Below are 20,966 nucleotides of genomic sequence, written 5' to 3' on the forward strand. Positions count from 1 at the left end.
AAATAAAATATAATATAATATAATATAAAATAAAATAAAATAAAATAAAATAAAATAAAATAAAATAAAATAAATAAAATATAAAATAAAATAAAATATAAAATAAAATAAAATAAAATAAATAAAATAGCTGGGTGTGGTAGCATATGCCTGTAGACCCAGCTACTGGGGAGGCTGAGGTGGGAGGATCACTTGAGCCCAGGAGGTGGAGGCTCAATGAGCTATGATTGGGCATGCCACTGCACTCCAGCCTAGGTGACAGAGCGACATCATGTTCAAAAGAAAGGAATGATAATAATAACAGGACCAGCAGACAGAAAATCAGTAAGGATACAGAAGCTTGAATAACACCAAACTGACCTAACTAACTTTAGAACACTCTACACAACCTACCAGAATACACATTCTGTTCAAGTGCATTTGGAACATTCACCAAGATATACCATATTCGGGCCAAAAAAACAACTCTTGGTACATTTAAAAGGTTTGAAGTCTTATCATGAATTTTTTCTTACCACTGTGTTATTAATTTAGAAATCAGTGACAGAAAAAAATATCAATAGGCAATCCCCATATTTGAAATCAAAACATACTTTTAAAATAACCAATGGGGGCCAGGAGCTGTGGCTCACGCCTCTAATTCCAGCACTTTGGGAGGTCGAGGCAGGTGGATCACAAGGTCAGGAGTTCAAGACCAGTCTGGCCAAGATGGTGAAACCCCGTCTCTACTAAAAATACAAAAATTACCCGGGCATGGTAGCAGGCGCCTGTAACCGCAGCTACTCAGGAGGCTGAGGCAGAGAATTGCTTGAACCCGGGAGGCAGAAGTTGCAGGGAGCCAAGATCACGCTGCTGCACTCCAGCCTGGGCGACAGAGCGAGAATCTGTCTCAAAATATAACATAACATAACATAACATAACATAACATAACATAACATAACATAACCCATAACACCAAGGGGTAAAAAAAGGACAAATATATCAAGTATTTTAAGACAGTTAAAGCAGTAATTGAAAGAGAAATTTATACAATTACATGACTATATTAGACAAGAAAGAAATCAGTGACTTCACCTTGTTCCTTAAGAAACTAGAAGAGCAAAAGAAAGAAAGATCGAGCAGAAGTCAATGAAATAGAAAAATAGGGCACACTCAGTGAAATGAAAGGTTAGACTTACACTTCCGGGACGATGGAATGGACATACTTTTTCCCTATTCCTCCCACGAAGTACAAATTTAAACTGTGAACATTGTAAATAAAACGAATATTCTCTGAAAGGTGGAGAGAAGGCAAATCAGCTCAGGATCACAGGACACAAGGCACAATATAGCAGTAAATTCCCTGGGTATTCTTCTTTTTGCCTAATGTATCCTACTCCTGGAATGGAGGAAGTGAGTACATCAGGACACCGATGAACACAGACCAAAAAAAAAGAATCCCCAACAGGGCCGGGCGCGATGGCTCACGCCTATAATCGCAGCACTTCGGGAGGCCGAGGCGGGTGGATCACCAGAAGTCAGGAGTTGGAGACTAGCCTGGCCAACATGGCAAAACCCCGCCTCTACTAAAAATAAAAATTAGCTGGGCATGTTGGCCGGTGCCTATAGTCCCAGCTACTCCGGAAGCTGAGGCACGAAAATCGCTTGAACTTGGGAGGCGGAGGTTGCAGTGAGCAGAGATGGCGCCACTGCACTCCAGACTGGGTGATAAAGACGGTCTCCAAAAAAAAAAACAAAAAAACAAAAAAACTAAAACAGTTGTTTAAGTAAGATGCATAGTCTCATGACAACACAAAAATGCCCAGGTTTCAATCAAAAGTTATTTGTGATACCAAAAACATATGAAGAATCCAGAAGATTTCAAATTGAATGGAAAAAGGCAATAAACAAATGCAAACATCAAGATATCTTAATTCTAATATCTCACAGATACATCAGAATTAACTGAAAAAATTTTGTGTTTGTTTGTTGTTGCTTTTTGTTTGTTTGTTTCTTGAGACGGAGTCTCGCTCTGTTGCCCAAGCTGGAGTGCACTGGCATGATCTCAGCTCACCGCAAGCTCTACCTCCCAAGTTCAAGTGATTCTCCTGCCTCAGCCTCCTGAGCAGCTGGGATTACGGGTGCCGCCATCGCTCCTGGCTAATTTTTGTATTGTTAGTAGAGACGGGTTTTCGCCACGTTGGCCAGGCTGGTTTTGAACCCGGGACCCCAGGTGACTAACCCACCTTGGCCTCCCAAAAACAATTTTTAGGCCGGGCATGGTGGCTCACGCCTGTAATCTCATCACTTTGGGAGACCGAGGTGGGTGGATCACCTCAGGTCTGGAGTTGGAGAACAACAGCCTGACCAACATGGACAAACTCCGTCTCTACTAAAAATACAAACTTAGCCGGGCATGGTGGCACATGCCTGTAATCCCAGCTACTTAGGAGGCTGAGGCAGGAGAATCACTTGAACCCGGGAGGCGGAGGTTGCAGTGAGCTGAGATCACGCCATTGCACTTCAGCCTGGGCAACAAGAACGAAAGTTTGTCTCAAAAAGGAAGAAAAAAAAAATTCAACGGAACAAATATCCAAACCATATCAATGAACTAAAATAAGCAGATATAAAATACAATAAAGAAAAATGGTTTTGGCATAGTGAATTGGGGTAGAAAAAAAATACGACAAGAAAAATGGGATTCCAAAAATGTTCAAGTAACTCAAAAGAAAGCAGGAAAAAGAACAATCAAAAAACTAAAACTAAAACGAGGCGTGGTGGCTCAGACCTGTTATTCTAGCACTTTGGGAGGCCAAGGCGGGTGAATCACCTAAGGCCGGGAGTTCAAGACCAGCCTGGCCAACATGGTGAAACCCCAACTCCACTAAAAATATAAAAATTAGCTGGGCGTGGTAGCACATGCCTGTAACCCCAGCTACTTGGGAGACTGAGGCACAAGAACTGCTTGAACCCGGGAGGCAGAGGTTGCAGTAGGCCAAGATTTAGCCACTGGACTCCAGCCTGGGCAAGAATAAAACTTTGTCTCAAAAAAAAAAAAAAAAAAAAGGATTCTGACAACATCTGTAACTATGTAAATGACCCAAATACCTAAAAACAGCAAATAAAAGACAAAAACTGGCCAGGTGCAATGGCTCACAACCATAATCCAAGCACTTTGGGAGGCTGAGGAGAGCAGATCACTTGAGGTTCGGTGTTCGAGACCATCCTGGCCAACATGGTGAAACCCTGTCTCTACTAAAAATACAAAAAAAAAAAATTTAGGCAGGCATGGTGGTGGGCGCCTGTAATAGCTACTCTGGAGGCTGAGGCAGGAGAATTGTTTGAACCCACTAGGCAGAGGTTGCAGTGAGCCGAGATCATACCACTGCACTCCACCCTGGGTGACAGAGTGATAATCCATCTCAAAAAAAAAAAAAAAAGAAAAAGACAAAGATTGACAAACTAGATTTAAAAAACGTAACCTACAGCCAAGCATGGTGGCTCACGCCTGTAATGCCAGCACTTTGGGAGGCCATGACAGAAGGGTCTCTTGAGCCCATGAGTTTGAGACCAGGCTGGGCAACATAACAAGACCTCGTCCCTACAAATAATAAAAAAATTAGCCGGGCGTGATGGTGCACATGTGTGGTCCCAGTTACTTGGGAGGCTGAGGTGGGGGAATTGTTTGAGCCCAGGAGGTCCAGGCTGCAGTAAACCATGATTGTGCCACTGCAGCCCAGCCTGGGTGACAGAGCAAGACCATGTCTCAAAAAAAAAAAAAGGCCAGGCACAGTGACTCACACCTGTAATCCCAGCACTTTGGGAGGCCAGGGAAGGCAGATCAAGAGGTCAAGTGTTCGAGACCAGCTTGGTCAACATAGTGAAACCCGGTTTCTACTAAAAATATAAAAAATTAACCAGGCATGGTGGCGGGCACCTGTAATCCCAGCTACTCGGGAGGCTGAGGCAGGAGAATTGGTTCAACCCGGGAGGTGGTGGTTGCAGTGAACCAAGATGACGCCATTGCACTCCAGCCCAGGCGACAGTGCAAGATTCCATCTCAAGAAAAAAAAAAAGAAAGAAAGAAAGAAAACATAACCTAACACTGTTTTGTGTACAAGGCATTTACTTCGAATATAACAATCTAAGCACGTTGAAAGCAAAAAAAAAATTCAAAAGGTATATGATGCAACCATTCACTAAGGAAAAGTGGATGACTATATTAATATCAGAAACAGTATACTTCAGAGCAAAGAAAAAGTACTAGAGACTAAGAAGGAAATTATTTATTGAGAGAGGGGTCAATCCACCAAGAGGACATAACATTCCTAAATGTGTATGCAGCAAAAAACCAGACTACGAAATCTGTGAAAGAAAACCTGATGGAACAGAATGAAGAAATACACAAATCCACTATAGAGACTTCAGTATTTCTCTGTAACAACTGTTAAAACTACACATATGATCACAGCAAGAATATTTACTTCAACCCCATGAACTAACTGGATCCATGGACATTTACAGGACATTCCACCCAGCAAGAGTGGAATACTTTTTTTTTTTTTTTGACAGAGTCTCACTCTGTCGCTCAGGCTGGAGTACAGTGGTGCAATCTCAGCTCGCTGCAACCTCAGCTTCCTGGGTTCAAGCAATTCTCCTGCCTCAGCCTCCCAAGTAGCTGGGACTACAGGCATGTGCCACCATGCCTGGCTAATTTTTGTATTGTTTTTGAGTAGAGATAGGGAGACTCCGTCTCAAAAAAAGAAAACAGCCAAAAGTGATGAACAGGGGATATATAAAGGTACTACTGCTTGTCTCAGCAGCACATATACCAAAATTGAATCAATACAGAGAAGATTAGCATGCTCCCTGCACAGTGATGACATGCAAATTCTTAAAGTGTTCCATATTTTTAAAAAAAGATACCAAATAAGCACCTGAAAAGATGGTCAACATCATTAGCCACTAAGTAAATACGTATTAAAAACACAGTGAGGTGTGTGTAGTGGCCTGTAATCCCAGCACTTTAGGAGACCAGTCTGGAGCATGACTTGAGCTCAGAAGTTCAAAACCAGCCTGAGCAACATAGCAAGACCTTATCTCTTCAAAAACATATTTCTAAAAACATTGGCTGGGTGTAGTGGCACACACCCATAGTCCCAGCTACTCAGAGGGTTAAGGTGGCAATGAGACATGATCATGACACTGCCCTTCAAAGCCTAGGTAACAGAGCAAGACCCTGTCTCAATAATAATAATAATAATAATAATACACACAATGAGATATCACTACCCACCTATCAACATTACTAAATGAAGACTTACGTTCACATGAAAACCTGTGTGATGTTTGTAACAGTTTTATTCATAATAACCTACAAGTGGAAATAACTGAGATTATCTTTCAGCAAATAAGTAAACAAAGTGCAGTATAACCGTAACAAACACTAAGCAACAACCCGGAGGAATCTCCAAGGAATTAAACTTAGTGTAAAAAACTCAATCCCAGAAAATTACATGTTGTTTTGTTTTGTTTTGTTTTTAGACCAGAATCTCATTCTGTCACCCAGGGTGGAGTGCAGTGGTGCAATCTCGGCTCACTGCAACCTCCACCTCCTGGGTTCAAGCAATTCTCATGTCTCAACCTCCCAAGCAGCTGGGATGACAGGTTAATCCCTGTAATTTTTGTATTTTCAGTAGAGACTGGGTTTCACCATGTTGGCCAGGCTGGTTTCCAACTCCTGACCTCAAGTAACCCACCCACCTCAGCCTCCCAAGGTGCTGGGATTACAGGCGTGAGCCAGGCACCTGGCCTGCAGAAAATTACAAGTTCTATCATCCCATTTATATAACATCCTTGAGATAACAAAATTACCAAAATGAGGAATACATTAGCAGTTACGACTAAGTCTGGCGGCAGGAGGAAAGCAGGTGTGGCTATAAAAGCACAACAGGAAGGGAGAGGATTCTGGGAAGATGGTGCAATAGGAAGCACCAGGAACCTGAGGTCGGGAGTTCAAGACCAGCCTGGCCAACATGGAGAAACCCCGTCTCTACTAAAAATACAAAATTAGTCGGGCGTGGTGGTGCATGCCTGTAATCCCAGCTACACAAGAAGCTGAGGCAGGAGAATTGCTCCAATCCAGGAGGCGGAGGTTGCCGTGAGCCAAGATCGCGCCATTGCACTCCAGCCTGGGCAACAAGAGTGAAACTCCATCTCAGAAAAACAACAACAACAACAAAAGAAACAAGTATATATAAGTCAGCAATGAAGAAAATGCAGGACTTGTACACAGAAAAATCATAAAACTTTACTGAAGTAAACTGAAGACAACATAAATAAATGGAAAGACATTTCATGTTCTTGGATTGCAACACCTTAATGTTGCTAAGATGTTACTACTCCAAAGCAATCTACACATTCAATAAAATCCCTGTCAAAATCCCAAGAATGTTTTTGCAGAAATTAAAAAAAAAAATACATTCTAAAACTCATGTAGAATCTCAAGGGACCTCAAATAGTCAAAACAATCTTGAAAAAGAATAAATGTGAAGACATCACACTTCGTGATTTCAAAACTTACCACAAAGCTACAGTAATCAAAACAGTGTTGCCAGGTTTGGTGGCTCATGCCTGTAATCCCAGCACTTTGGGAGGCCGAGGCGGACGGATCACCTGAGGTCGGGAGTTTGAGACCAGCCTAACCAACATGAAGAAACCCCGTCTCTACTAAAAAGACAAAAATTAGCCGGGCGTGGTGGCACATGCCTGTAATCCCAGCTACTCGGGAGGCTGAGGCAGGAGAATCGCTTGAACCCAGGAGGCAGAGGTTGCAGTGAGCCGAGATCAGGCCACTACACTCCAGCCTGGGCAACAAGAGTGAAACTCCACCTCAAAAAAACAAAAACAAAAACAAAACACAGTGTTGTACTGGCATAAAAACAGAGCACTGAAAGAGAATAGAGAGTTCAAAAACAAACTCTCGCTTATATGGTGAAGTGATTTTCAACAAAAGTGCCAGGATCATTCAGTGGGAAAGAGACTCTTTTCAACAAATAATGTTGGGAAAACTGCATTATCTACATGCAAAAGAATGTAGGTGGACACTTCTCTTACACTGCACACAAAAATTGACTCAAAGTGGATCAAAGACCTAAACATAAGAGCTACATCTGGGCCGGGCATGGTGACTCACACCTGTAATCCCAGCATGTTGGGAGGTCGAGGCAGGTGGATCATGAGGTCAGGAGATCGAGACCATTCTGGCAAACACGGTAAAACCCCGTCTGTACTAAAACTACTAAAAAACTAGCTGGGCGTGGTGGCAGGCGCCTGCAGTCCCAGCTATTCGGGAGGCTGAGGCAGGAGAATGGCGTGAACTGGGGAGGCAGAGCTTGCAATGAGCTGAGATCGTGCCACTGCACTCCAGCCTGGGCAACACAGTGAGACTCTGACTCAAAAATAAATAAATAAATAAATATAAAAATAAAAATGTCAACAAATTTGCTCAACTATAACAGAAAAAGAAAGCTTACGAGAGAATGTAGAGCTCATAGTTTCTACTTAGTGTTTGTTAGATAAAAGGTTTAAATGGACTGAAAATCCTGAAAAACTGCTTGAATCATAAAGAATCTATGAAATATTATGGAAGCATTTTCTAGCTTGTTTCTGAAACCTCTGGAAAAAACCTCCTCATGTATCAATACAAGCTAACCTGCTTTACAGAAATCAGAAGAAAACCATGGCTGGGCACGGTGGCTCACGTCTATAATGCCAGCACTTTGGGAGGTCGAGGTGGGCGGATCACGAGGTCAGGAGTTCGAGGCCAGCCTGGCCAACATGGTGAAACCCCCGCTCTACTAAAAATACAAAAATTAGCCAGGCATGCTGGCAGGCGCCTGTAATCCCAGCTCCTTGAGAGGCTAAGGCAGGAAAATAGCTTGAACCTCGGAGGCAGAGATTGCAGTGAGCCGAGATCGCGCCACTGCACTCCAGCCTGGGACCCAGCGAGACTCTGTATCAAAAAAAAAAGAAAAAAAAGAAAAAAGAAAACTATGCATTTTATTACATGTACGCATTTGTCTTTCATATACTTGTAACTCAGAAAACCATGATTTCACAAATATAATAATAGAAATACAATAATATTAGCAATCATAACATTTGTGAAAGTGTAAAGAATAAACTGGCCAGATGCTGTCTCTTACACCCTAGAACCCAGGTTCTGGTCAAGGCTTCTCTTGGTTGTATGAACTCACCTTCATGGACCTGTCATAAGGCTCAAAAGAGATACTGTAAACAAAAGCATCTTGTAAACTGCATAAGCCTGTAGATACGTGGTTCGTCTAAATCCAGGCACTTTAACGACTGACAGCTGTCCCCCCAGAACCTCCTTTTTCGATTCTTAACATAAACAACTTATATTTCCAAGTCCAGTTCAAAAGTTATATTCTTGGAAGCCTCCGCGTCCCTCCTGTCCATCCAGGCAGAACTAATTCATCTACGCTCTAGTATTATGCTCTCATAACTCTTGGCTCTTCCCCAGTTCATTCAAGAGTGTAATGAGCAGTTAAAATATGTCAGACATCATGCTATGCACTGGAGAAATAATCTTAAATGTGTGAAGCTTACAAAGCTTTTTCACACACATTATCTCATTTCATACTTTAAAAATATCCCATAGGATCATGATTATGTGTTTACAATTTCTCTAACCAGAATAAATTCCCAGGGGGTAGAGACTAAGTGTGATTCACCTTTGATTCCCCAGAGTCTAACGCAGTGTCTGGCACCCAGAAGGCACCCATTAAGCACTTGATAAATGAATGAATAAAGGAGTAACAGACACTTGTTCGATTACTAAAATGTCAATCAGGGTTAACACTGAAATAATCTTTCCACAAAGTTTCCACAGGGGAGAGGGGAAAAATACATTATATTATATACAAACACATCTGGGGAGCGAAAATTCCTCCCTATAGCAGAGCATCTCCAACTCAAGTTTAACTGTTTAACAAAGCCACGTAGCAACTGAAGATGGATTTGATTTTACTACTGGACTAACAATCTCTTAGTGAAGAACAATGAGTTCTGCATAAAAGCTCCTATGTAGATCATTCTGCTTGGTAAAACTGGGCATTATTACACAAATATTAAAATAAACACTTAAAGAGCTTCTGCACAGCAAAAAAAAAAAAAAAAATCATCAGAGTGAACAGGCAACCTACAGAATGGGAGAAAATGTTTGCAATCTATCCATCTGAGAAAGGTCTAATATCCAGAATCTACAAGGAATTTAAACAGATTTACAAGAAAAAAAAAACCCATCAAAAAGAGGGTGAAGGATATGAACAGACATTTCTCAAAAGAAGATATTTATGCGGCCAACAAACATATGAAAAAAAGCTCATGATCACTGCTCATTAGAGAAATGCAAATCAAAACCACAATGAGATACCATCTCACGCCAGTTAGAATGGAGATCATTAAAAAGTCAGGAAACAACAGATGCTGGAAAGGATGTGGAGATACAGGCACGCTTTTACACCATTGGTGGGAGTGTAAATTAGTTCCATCATTACGGAAGACTGTGGCGATTCCTCACAGTGACCAATTGAAATTATATTTTACATGTAATAAAACCATTTTCTATTTACAAAAATCAAATAAATTCTCGTAAAGCAAACACGCCTCCATTTATTTCCCACTTTTTGCACAAAATTGGATTTCACTGTAACTGAGGTGTGCTAAACGCATGGTTAATCTAGTGTCAGCATCATCTTCCTATAAATTACAGATGCCTTCTGTGAGCAGGTCTCCTGCAGGCTCATGTATGTTGTATTTTGAAATCTACTTTAGAGGATATTTTAAGACTTTTAGAACCAGAAATACCATTTGACCCAGCAATCCCATTACTGGCTATATACGCAAAGGATTGTAAATCATTCTACTATAAAGACACATGCACACGTATGTTTATTGCAGCACTATTTACAATAGCAAAGACTTGGAACCAACCCAAATGCCCATCAAGGATAGACTGCATAAAGAAAATGTGGCACATATACACCATGGAATACTATGCAGCCATAAAAAAGAATGAGTTCATGTCATTTTCAGGGACGTGGATGAAGCTGGAAACCATCATCTCAGCAAACCAACACAGGAACAGAAAACCAAACACCACATGTTCTCACTCATAAGTGGCAGTTGAACAATGAGAACACATGGGCACAGGGAGGGGAACATCACACACCAGGGCCTGTCAGGGGATGGCGGGCAAGGGGAGGGATAGCATTAGGACATATACTTAATGCATGTGGGGCTTAAAACCTAGACGACAGGTCGATAGGTGCAGCAAACCACCATGGCACATGTATACCCATGTAATAAACCTGCACGTTCTGCACATGTATCCCAGAACTTAAAGTATAATTTTAAAAAATTTTAAAAATAAAAAATAAAATAAACAAAGTCTTGTTTCAGGGTAATATTAATTTGCGTTACCACCTATTTCAACACGGCAGACAATTGTACCATCTGAGACAAATGGAGCTTTGACATGAAATCTTAAAATACCCCATGAATGGTGGCCGGGCGCGGTGGCTCACACCTGTATCCCAGCACTTTGGGAGGCCGAGGCGGGCAGATCACGGGGTCAGTAGATCGAGACCATCCTGGCTAACACGGTGAAAACTCGTCTCTAATGAAAATACAAAAAATTATCGGGGCGTGGTGGCAGGTGCCCGTAGTCCCATCTACTCCTGAGGCTGAGGCAGGAGAATGGCGTGAACCGGGAGGTGGAGCTTGCAGTGAGCCAGATCGGGCCACTGCACTCCACCCTGCTCAACAGAGCCAGACTCCATCTCAAAAAAAAAAAAAAAAAAACCGCATGAATGGATTGATGACAAAAAGCGAAAAAATCCAATGCTACCAGCTCTCATAGGCTCAAAATTCAATTCTCTACTCTACAAAAATCCCTGGTATAAGTGAGAGATATACTTCAAGATCTTTGCATATTCCAAAGTTTATGGCTATTACTGACACAGAGCTTCTTCCATAAACTTCAAACGTTTGCACTGAAGAGCACTGTGTCTGGGGACTACTTTACTATCACTAGCTTCATAATGGTGTTTTCTCCTTGGTGTAATATTTCACAAGGAGACAAAGAATACGTACGTGTGTATGTGAATCATTCATGCTAGTTACCACGTAAATAACAACAAGCAGCAAATACGAAGTTAAAAGTGAAGTTGAAGTGTAAATGCTGCTGTCCAGATGGGTGAGGCTTACTCATCCGCCACGCGACGTCCTCAACCTCGCCTCCACCGCACACAGCGTTCAAGTTTCCATCTCAACAGAACATACGCATCATGAACCTTTACGGTTCATAAACAGTTGAGAAAGCTAACATCAAATTCTTGCATGCCAAGAGTCTACAAATTATTCCATTCACAGATGTTATAATCGGATTTTTTTTTTTTTTTTTTGATACGGAGTCTTGCTCTCACCCAGACTATGGTGCAGTGGCGCGACCTCGGCTCACTGCAACCTCCGCCTCCGGGGTTCAAGCAATTCTCCTGCCTCAGCCTCCCGAGTAGCTGGAATTACAGGCACGCGCCACCATACCCGGTACTTTCTTGTATTTTTAGTAGAGACGGTGTTTCACTATGTTGGCCAGGCTGGTTTTGAACTCCTGACCTCAAGTGATCCGCCCACCTCAGCCTCCCCAAGTGCTGGGATTACAGGCGTGAGCCACCTCGCCCGACTCTGATCATTGCTTAATTAGGATAAAACCATTCCTTAGAAAGGTCATTCAATTCTGATGATTGTATATCTCATATTTTTCAAATACTGTCATTGTTAATAAGCGTTTCACTCCACTAAGGCTACCCTGGCATCAAACGTATTTCAGATTTGGCCAGGCCCGGCAGCTCATGCCTGCAATCCCAGCATTCTGGGAGGTCGAGGCGGGTGGTTCACCTGAGGTCAGGAGTTGGACACCAGGCTGGCCAACATGGCAAAACCCCATCTCTACTAAAACTACAAAAAATTAGCTGGGCGTGGTGGCAGGTGCCTGTAATCCTAGCTACTCGGGAGGTTAAGGCAGGAGAATCCCTTGAACCTGGGAGGGAGAGGTTGCAGTGAGCCGAGATTGCACCCCACTGCACTCCAGCCTGGGCGACAGAGCAAGACTCCATCTCGAAAATAATAATAATAAAATACAGTGAGGTGTTTTTTTTGTTTGGTTGGTTTTTTGGGGTTTTTTTTGTTTTTTTGACCGAGTCTCGCTCTGTCGCCCAGGCTGGAGTGTGGTGGCGCGGTCTCAGCTCACTGCAAGCTCCGCCTCCCGGGTTCACGCCATTCTCTTGCCTCAGCCTCCCTAGTAGCTGGGACTACAGGCGCCCGCCACCACGCCCGGCTAACTTTTTGTATTTTTAGTAGAGACGGAGTTTCACCGTGTTAACCAGGATGGTCTCGATCTCCTGACCTCGTGATCCGCCCACCTCGGCCTCCCAAAGTGCTGGGATTACAGACGTGAGCCACCATTCCCGGCCCAACACAGTGAGTTTTAATAGACAGTCAGGGTCAGGTGACATTCATCTATCTAGTCCTACATGCCATTTTGGCATTGAAGGGTTCCACAGGGCTGGAGTCACTTAGCTCTAGGTGCACAATTCTAGTGTATGAGTATACTTTTCTATTCTAAAGCCGCAATGGGCAAAATGGGTCAGTGTAATTGTAGAATTCATCTTCTACATATCAAGCACTGTAATAGGTAAACATTTTATATACATCCTCTCTAATCTTTGCAACATTCCACAAAGTAAGGGTTATTTTACCCATTGAAAAATCACTGGAAAGTCAGAGGATTTAAGGCCATTGCCCCCAACATCTACAGCCCACACCAGGATTTGAACCCAGATCTGTCTGGTTTCAAAACCCTGCCCTAATCATTTCACTGTATTACCAATCCAAGGAATAAATAAAGTTAAGGTATCTTAGTCAGATAAAAGTGGCAAATTAGACCAGGCGTGGTGGCTCACGCCTGTAATCCCAGCACTTTGGGAGGCCGAGGCAGGCAGATCACGAGGTCAGGAGATCGAGACCATCCTGGCTAACACGGTGAAACCCCACCTCTACTAAAAAAATACAAAAAATTAGTCGAGCGTGGTGACACACGCCTGTAGTCCCAGCTACTCGGGAGGCTGAGGCAGGAGAATCGCTCGAAGCTGAGAGGCAGAGGTTGCAGTGAGCCGAGATCGTGCCACTGCACTCCAGCCTGGGTGACACAGTGAGATTCCATCTCAAAAAATTTTTTAAAAATGTGGCAAATTAATGAGAGGAAAATTTAAAAAGTTAACCCCACAAACCAATAAATCTATTTATGATTATGTTTTTTGTAAGAGACAGAGTCTTGCTCTATTGTCCAGGCTAGTCTCAAAGTCCTGAACTCAAGCAATCCTCCCGACTCAGCCTCCTGAGTAGTGGGGATTATAGGCATTACAGGCATGAGCCAATGCCCCCAGCAAGAAGTCTGTATGTTCTTATCATATGTGCGACTAAACAAAATTATACTTAAGAAACTGACAAATCATGGTAATATTTTAAATATCATGACTACACTGAAACCCTGCCAGAGGTATTTTTAAAATGTCAAGGATTTTTTTGATTTTTTTTTTTTTTTGAGACAGAATCTCCCTCTGTTGCCCAGGCTGGAGTGCAGCAGTGAGATCTTGGCTCACTGCAACCTCTACCTCCCGGGTTCAAGCGATTCTCCTGCCTCGGCCTCCCGAGTAGCTGGGATTGCAGGCACGTGCCACCACACCCGGCTAACTTTTGTATTTTTAGTAGAGACGGGGTTTCACCATGTTGGTCAGGCTGGTCTCACACTCCTGACCTTGTGATCCGCCCACCTCGGCATCCCCAAATGCTGAGAATACAGGCATGAGCCACCGCGCCCGGCCAAAATGTCAAGGATTTTTACGCTAACGTGCTTAATGTGCCCAATCTGCAATTCTAGTGGCAATCAGTGACATACCCATAAATCAGAGAGTACTTCTATGAAAATAATCACAGCCTACAAATATGGATAAAACTCCTCAGCTTTACCTCTTAGATGGTTCTAGACAGTTTCAGAATTCGTGCCTCTTTCTTCAACTCTCTCATTAATTTTATTACCCTTGGCAGTAAAATAATCTTACCAATTGCTCTCCCTATGAAATTGTGAATGAAAATTCCCATTTCTCTTTGCTAGGTCTTGTTAGCTGCCATCTCTGGGAAGGAGAAAGTGTTTTTATAGATAGGCATGGCAAGGACAAATAATGGAGCTGAAATGCAAGGGTGGATGGCAAATAAATTGCATATTGTGAACTACCTCCAACTAACTTCTGCCTGGAGCACTGTGTTTAAAAGGATTCCTAGGCCACATCTGGAGGGATCCGGGAAAAAAAAAACAAAAGAGATGTGACGAAGGTAAGCGGAGAACCAGTAAAGTGTAGTGCTACAGTAGCCTAGGGTTTCAAGGAAAGGAGATTATAATATCCAGTCAGGCAGAGCAGCAGTCAAACAACATGAAGAAAAATGTCCACGAGACTTGGCATGTAGGAGATCACTGATGTGCCTACTGACAAGTTCAGTAGTGTTGTGCGGGAAAAGTCAATGGGCTAAAGCGGAAATGAGTGCTGACACAGAGACAGTAGGTGTAAACCAGAGACAGAGCCAGTGTACCGGATGGCTGAAGTCAAATACTTACGTAGCAAATGGGGATAGAGACACGTGTCCGATGGATGTATTGGCTTTCTCAGGACAAATATTCCATCCCCTGAAAACCACAGGAAAGGGGTAAAGAAGGATACTCCTATAGGTCAATTTATAGAAGAGAGCAAAACCTTAAAATTGTCAACGAAGTAGGAGCTAAGAACCTCTGTATCAGGTGAAGAGACAGGAAGGTCAAGACGGGGAAGGAGAAGATTTGCTAAAGATGTTGAAGAGAATGAGGGAACTAAACAGGGCTGGGCAAGCAAAAGGCATCAGGCAAGGTTGAGTACTCAGATGAGGTTGAAGTTATGTAATAGTTACATTAAAACAGGGTTAATCTGTATGACTAGGTGCTTTTTCTTTAGCCTTCAGATACAGAAGTAGAACAACAGACCGTGGATTGGGCTGGCATTTTGCCAGGATACAGCAGGAAGACAGGGGCACAGGAAAGGCCCAATGCTGGGAGTATTTCCATTAATCTCCTATGAGATCCAGGCTGGCTAGGGTAGCAAGGCAGGTTATAAGAAGAAAAATACAGACAAACTCGTGAGACTGCAGAGGCTTGGAAGGAGAAAATGTGTTGGGTGACAGTGAGATGCAGAAGATTTCTAAGGTGATACACCTGTAGAGGAGAAGGTGGAGGTCCCAGCCCGGGGAAAAGGTGGCTAATCTGCCCCTGGTGATGCCCACTGGCATTAAAGGAATCCAGAAGAGACGAGGCTTTTTCTGTTTGTGGAAGGTATCTTCTTGTCCAAGTTTCTCTTCACCACTGAAAACCTCTGAAAGTTGTCAACTTCATTAAGGTAGATTCAGAAAACGTGGTTGATTGAAAATGACAAAATGCTTCTAGAGAAAAAGCACATATGTCTGCTCAGATAATGTGTGTATGACTTTGGACAAATCATAGCATTTCAGTGTTTGAGGTAATCTAGTCTGTCTGTCCTCTTTATTCCTTAACTCTCCATCTGTACAGACAGAAACAATGTAATCAGCCACATAACTTGTATAAAATAAATATGAAGAGAGAACCAATTATGAAGGCAGAAGTTCTTGGGGTGAGGGGAAGAATTTTAAAATACAAAATTAACTACCTACTTCTTCAAGAAGAAAAATATCAGGGAGTACTGAAAGAGAACAATTGCAGAAAGGAAGAGAAATTAACGTGAACAGCAACCAAAAACCTTCTAAGAATGTATCAACACTCCAGTGGAAAACAAATACCCACCCTGATGACACCTTGATCTTGGACCCATGGCCTCCAGTACTGTGAGACAGTAACATTCTGTTGCTGAAGGTGCCCAGTCTGTGGTACTGTAAAACAGCCCTAGGAAACTAACACAGCCTGTTAGCCCACAGATGGTGGAGAGAAGGAATGCTCAGTGGAGCTCCAGGCTTACTGTCTACAGCTCCCAAAGTGTGCTACGGGACCCCTGGATGGGTGTAGGTATGCAAGATAATTTTGGGTGGTGCAGGGTGAATAATTTCAAATGACATAAAAATGTGTATCTCTTACTGGGTAAATCAGGGGTCCCCACCTGTTAGGAACCAGGCAACACAGCAGGAGGTGAGCACCCAGCCAGGGAGCAAAGCTTCATCTGTAGAAACAGCCGCTCCCCATCCCTCGCATTACCGCATGAGCTCTGCCACCTGTCAGATGAGTGGTGCCGTTCCATTCTCATAGAACCCAACTGTGAACTGAGCATGCCAGAGATCTAGATTGCGTGCTCCTTATGAGAACCTAGTGCCTGATGATCTCTGACTGTCTCCCATCACCCCCAAGTGGGACCACGTAATTACAGGAAAACAAGTTCAGGGCTCCCACTGATTCTATATTATGGTGAGTTGTGTAATTGTTTCATTATATATTACAGTGAAATATTCATAGAAATAAAGCACACAATAAATGTAATGGGCTCGAATCATCTCTGCACCATCCCTTCCCCTTCTCGCAGGTCCGTGGAAGAGTTGTCTTCAAGAAAACTGCTCTCTGGTGCCAAAAAGTTTGGGGACCACTGGTGTAAATGTTTCTAAGAATAGTTAAGCAACTTAAGCTTCATATGCTACGAAGAATACAGCTTTAAATGCTAATAAAAATAGGTGCAAGTGAAAACACTCTTTCTGTGGTCCAGGGAATCTTAACCATTCTATCAGAAAGACTTGCAGCTTGGAGCTGCAGCTGCCCTCCCACATCCTGTCCACTGTAAAGCCCTGCAACACACACATACACGCACACACACACACATGCACGCACACATGCACATACATACACATGCATATACTTGCACACACACATGCACACACACATGCACACAGATGCACATACATAAATACATTCACATGTATATACCTGCACACACACATGCACACACATACACATGCATATTCCTGCAAACACACACACACACACACACACACACACACTGTGCTTCATGCCCTCACTAGGGTGGCCTGGGAGGAAATGCGTGGTTTTAGGAGAAATGAAGACAACTCAGGCCCCTCATTCTCCTGGTGTTTGCACAAGTGCCTTCTCTGCAGACCATGCTTCAGTCTCTTTCTTGGTTCTCCCTCTTACTGAAAGAGAGAAGCAGAGGCCCGGCACATACTTGGCTGCTTAGGGCTCAAGCCAAGTTCGCAAGCTTCCTGGGGAGCCTAGTGAGACGAAGGCACTGCAGAGGCTCCCCAAAAGAGTCGTCGGCTTTTCATGGATCCTTGAGCCCAGGAAGGCGATAGGTGAGACATCACAGTTCATCAGAAGACACAAGCAAACTCCGGCGAGAAAGGGCAACGGTCAAAGATTTTATTCTCTCGGAAAAGGGTTCTCGGGCTCTAAGCAGCAGGCAGAAGACTTTATTGCACGCGTAGTTAGGTGATGGCGACCTACGGTTTTCACTGGGGACTGGGATCGAGAGTGACCCGACCTCCTACTCATGCTCGTCTCTCCCTGTCTCTCTCTTTGCCTTTTGTGTCTCTCTGCCTGTCTCTCTCGCTCCTTTTCCTCTCAGCCTCCTCTGTCTCTCTCCTTATCTCTCATCCTCTCTCTCTCTATCTCACTCCCTTCTCCCCATCTCTCTTTCTCTCTCCTTCTTTTCCACTTCTCTCACCCTCCTCATCTCTCTGTCTGCCACTGTTCAGGCTCCTGGGGCCCCACGTGGATGGGCGGACACAGGACTCCTAGGCTACCTTTCATAGCGCAAGCAGAGGGCTGCAGGACCTTGGTCCCCACCTCCCAGCATCCTCAAAATGAGGGGTGTGGGGTGTGCCGTGCTCTCCTGAGTGGGCGCCCCACACTCCAGGAAGCAGAAACTGCAGGTCACAGCTGGTTCGAGTGGTGCCCACGGGGCTGCCAGCTTCCATCGTGTGATCTGCTGAGTCCAAAGCAGAGGACAGCAGCCCAGGCCCATCTCTGCAGCAGGGTGGGGGTAGGGGTGGGCTTGGGGGTGGGGATGGGGATGGGAGCTGCCAATGCAAACTGGCCCCTGGCTGGTTTCCTACCCTGCACCCTGCCATGCAAGTCCTCTTCTCCTACCCCTACCCCTACCCCTGTCTGCCCCACCTCCACCCCTGGGCTGCCCCACACCCAGGCTCCAGAAGTCTCCCAGGATCCAGGAACTAAGGGCAGCCACTGGGTTCCATAGCCCCTAGTCCATGAGTCAACCACCCCTCTGCATGCTGACAAACCTTGGCTCTCATGCCCCACCCCAAGCCAAGCACACAGCCCTGTCCCCCCACCAGCATTATTACCGCCTCCTGATTTTGGCCCTGACAGCCCTGCTTCCTGGTAACCTTGCCTCCTCCCACCCTGCTCCAGGCAAGCCCAAAGGCCAGGCCCTCCACCCACCCTTCCTGGGGGTCACTCTACTATCTCCTTGCCCAGATGTCTTAACCTGGCTTTACCAAGATAGAATAAATAACAGGGATGAGGCCCCGGACTCCGCCAGGAAGATGTGCCAAAATACCCTCCATTTAGAAGTGGGAACAGTGATGGGGCCTATGGATGACCGCAGGATTGTCACCCAAGCAGCAAGAAGGGCAAGGAGCCTGGTTTCCTGCCCTTACCCAGGGAGGATGTGGCCAGGGCTCCAAAAGGCCCTGGAGAGGGGTGGGCAGGAGAGCAGATCCACCCTTCTCTTGAGGAAGCAGCCACCATCCCCAGGAAGAGCAGATGGGGGCACACAGGCAGAGTCCCCGCGTGCTGTAGAGCAGGGCCAGCAGAACTGTACTCAGCCTCAGCCCCAGGGGAGCTGCAAGATAGACTGAGACCCTCACAGGTTGGGCTCTGTGTCCCCACCCAAATCTCATCTGGAATTGTAATCCTCCTATGTCAAGGGAGGAACCTGGTGGGAGGGGATGGGATCTGGGGACAGTTTCCCCCCTGCTGCTCCCCTGATAGTGAGGGAGTTCTCAGGAGAGCTGATGGTTTGAAAGTGTGGCACTTCCTGCTTCTCCGCTCACTCCCTCCTGCCGCCTTGTGGAGAAGGTGCCTGCTTCCCCTTCGCCTTCTGCCATGACTGTAAGTTCCCTGAACTGGGAGTCGATTAAACCTCTTTCCTTTATGAATTACCTAGGCTCAAGTATTTCTTTATAGCAGTGTGAAAACAAACTAATACCCCTTCCCTGAGGCGCCTTCTCCTTAGGCAACCCGCTGCCCCCATGCTCCTCCTCTGCCCCCTGTTCTTTCTTGTCCTCTCATGAGGCCCAAGTGATAAACAGGGCCAGCCCCAGCCCCAGCCCCAGCCCCAGCCCCAGCCGCAGCCCCAGCCCCAGCCCCATCCTACTGCAGGCCTGTGTGGCTGCTGGAGAGGCCGTGTTCCTTTCCTCTCCCCGAGCCTGCCTGATATGCTTTCTGGATCCTGGAGGTAACTGACCCCCTATTCTCATACTGGTGCAACATCTTCCAACACCTCAAAGCTGTACCATTTGAGCCAGTCTTTTCTCTTATCTCCACTTGCTAGGGCTGTCATTAGGACAGTCCTAGAGGGTGGTGCCAATGGATGAATGGATGGATGGACAGTAGTCCAGGGATGATGTCCCTATCTGTCCTGAACCGGGCCCTTCCTCCAATGAGAAGCGTTCCTGAGTGAGTATATACAGTCATCCCTTGGTATCCATGGAGGATTAGTTCTAGGGTCCCCGGGAATGCCAAAATCCATGGATCCTCAAGTCTCTGATATAACATGGCCTAGTATTTACGTATAAGCTATGCGCATCCTCCCGTATACGTTAGACCGTTACTAGATTATTTATGATATGTAATACAATGCAGATGCTGCATAAATGGTCGTGATACTGTATTCTTTAGGGAATGATGACAAGAACAAAGTCTGCACATGTTCAATAGAAACATAACCGTCCAATTTATTTTCTGAATATTTTCCATCTGCTGTTGCTGAATCTACAGATGCAGAGATCCTGGATACTAGAGCCAAGTGTGCTTTGAGAGTAGGGTGGGTGAGGTTGCTAATGAGTAGAGGGGAGCTGGTGTTGATCAGGAGGGCCCTGCACTGGGGCATCTGGACGTCCTGCCTCAGGACTTGAGACTCCAGTTGGATGGCACAGGTAGACTCAGCCCAGGTCAAAGCCGTCCCCTTGAAGTTTCATTTTATCCCAAGCTCTTTCTGGCCCCTGGAATTTGGCATCCCCTAGGCCCTGCGTGGAAGGACAGATGAACCAGGTTTTAGTTAACATGTCTAGAAGAGTGAGCCCCTCCTGTGTGCCCAGCACTTTCCCCACAGGATCCTCTAGCTAGAATATCCAAGGGTCATGGAGAGAAATACTCAGTTAAAATATCAGAAATGAAAAAGTGATACCATTAGAGACACTAAAAAGACCATTAGGTAATAGTATTAGCTTTTGTATTCTGAGATCCAACAGCAGCAGTCACTTCCCTCCACCCCTATGTGTATCCCAGGACCACCCTGGGCGGGGAGGGCTGAGGTTAGGGAGCAGCCATGGATGCTCTGATGCTGGCCCTGGGCCTCGGGGGTGACAGTGATGAGGAACTGGGTGCACACGTGAGTGGGGCAGCCGGGCCTGGCCAGAGAAGCAGCACACACGTGCACAGACATGTTTACCCACATACATGTGTGCACGCACATGCACAAACACATTGCAGGCAGGCATGTTGACGCCTCAGGCAGCGGAGGACCCTGACTCTGGGCACTGCTGACCCGGACAAGGCCCCATTGTGATGCGTGCCATGACCTCAGAATGTCACTGGTGCTTAGCAC

General features: G+C 45.0%; 1 protein-coding gene, 1 long non-coding RNA gene and 1 other non-coding gene across 3 annotated transcripts in view; 1 reads left to right on the top strand and 2 right to left on the bottom strand.

Moving 5' to 3' along the window:
• The window catches only part of LOC129533805 (neurofibromin-like), a 170,391-nt gene extending 168,980 nt beyond the window's left edge, over nucleotides 1-1,411 (bottom strand). Inside the window, exon 1 of the mRNA XM_063706522.1 lies at nucleotides 1,179-1,411. The gene's annotated coding sequence lies outside the window, so the exon portion shown is untranslated. The remainder of the gene's footprint in view (nucleotides 1-1,178) is intronic.
• A 3,375-nt stretch (nucleotides 1,412-4,786) lies between these two features.
• Nucleotides 4,787-4,893, top strand: LOC129534014 (U6 spliceosomal RNA). Its single transcript, XR_008680425.1, has one exon. It is a non-coding gene; the product is annotated as a U6 spliceosomal RNA (small nuclear RNA).
• Nucleotides 4,894-20,069: 15,176 nt separating this feature from the next.
• On the bottom strand, nucleotides 20,070-20,896 carry LOC129533814 (uncharacterized). The gene is made up of 2 exons (XR_010133817.1): nucleotides 20,819-20,896; nucleotides 20,070-20,385 (listed from the first exon to the last, which is right to left on the bottom strand). It is a non-coding gene; the product is annotated as an uncharacterized lncRNA (long non-coding RNA).
• Between the last annotated feature and the right edge of the window lie 70 nt (nucleotides 20,897-20,966).

This window comes from Gorilla gorilla, chromosome 4 (assembly GCF_029281585.2).
Source record: "Gorilla gorilla gorilla isolate KB3781 chromosome 4, NHGRI_mGorGor1-v2.1_pri, whole genome shotgun sequence".
Taxonomy (NCBI): domain Eukaryota; kingdom Metazoa; phylum Chordata; class Mammalia; order Primates; family Hominidae; genus Gorilla; species Gorilla gorilla.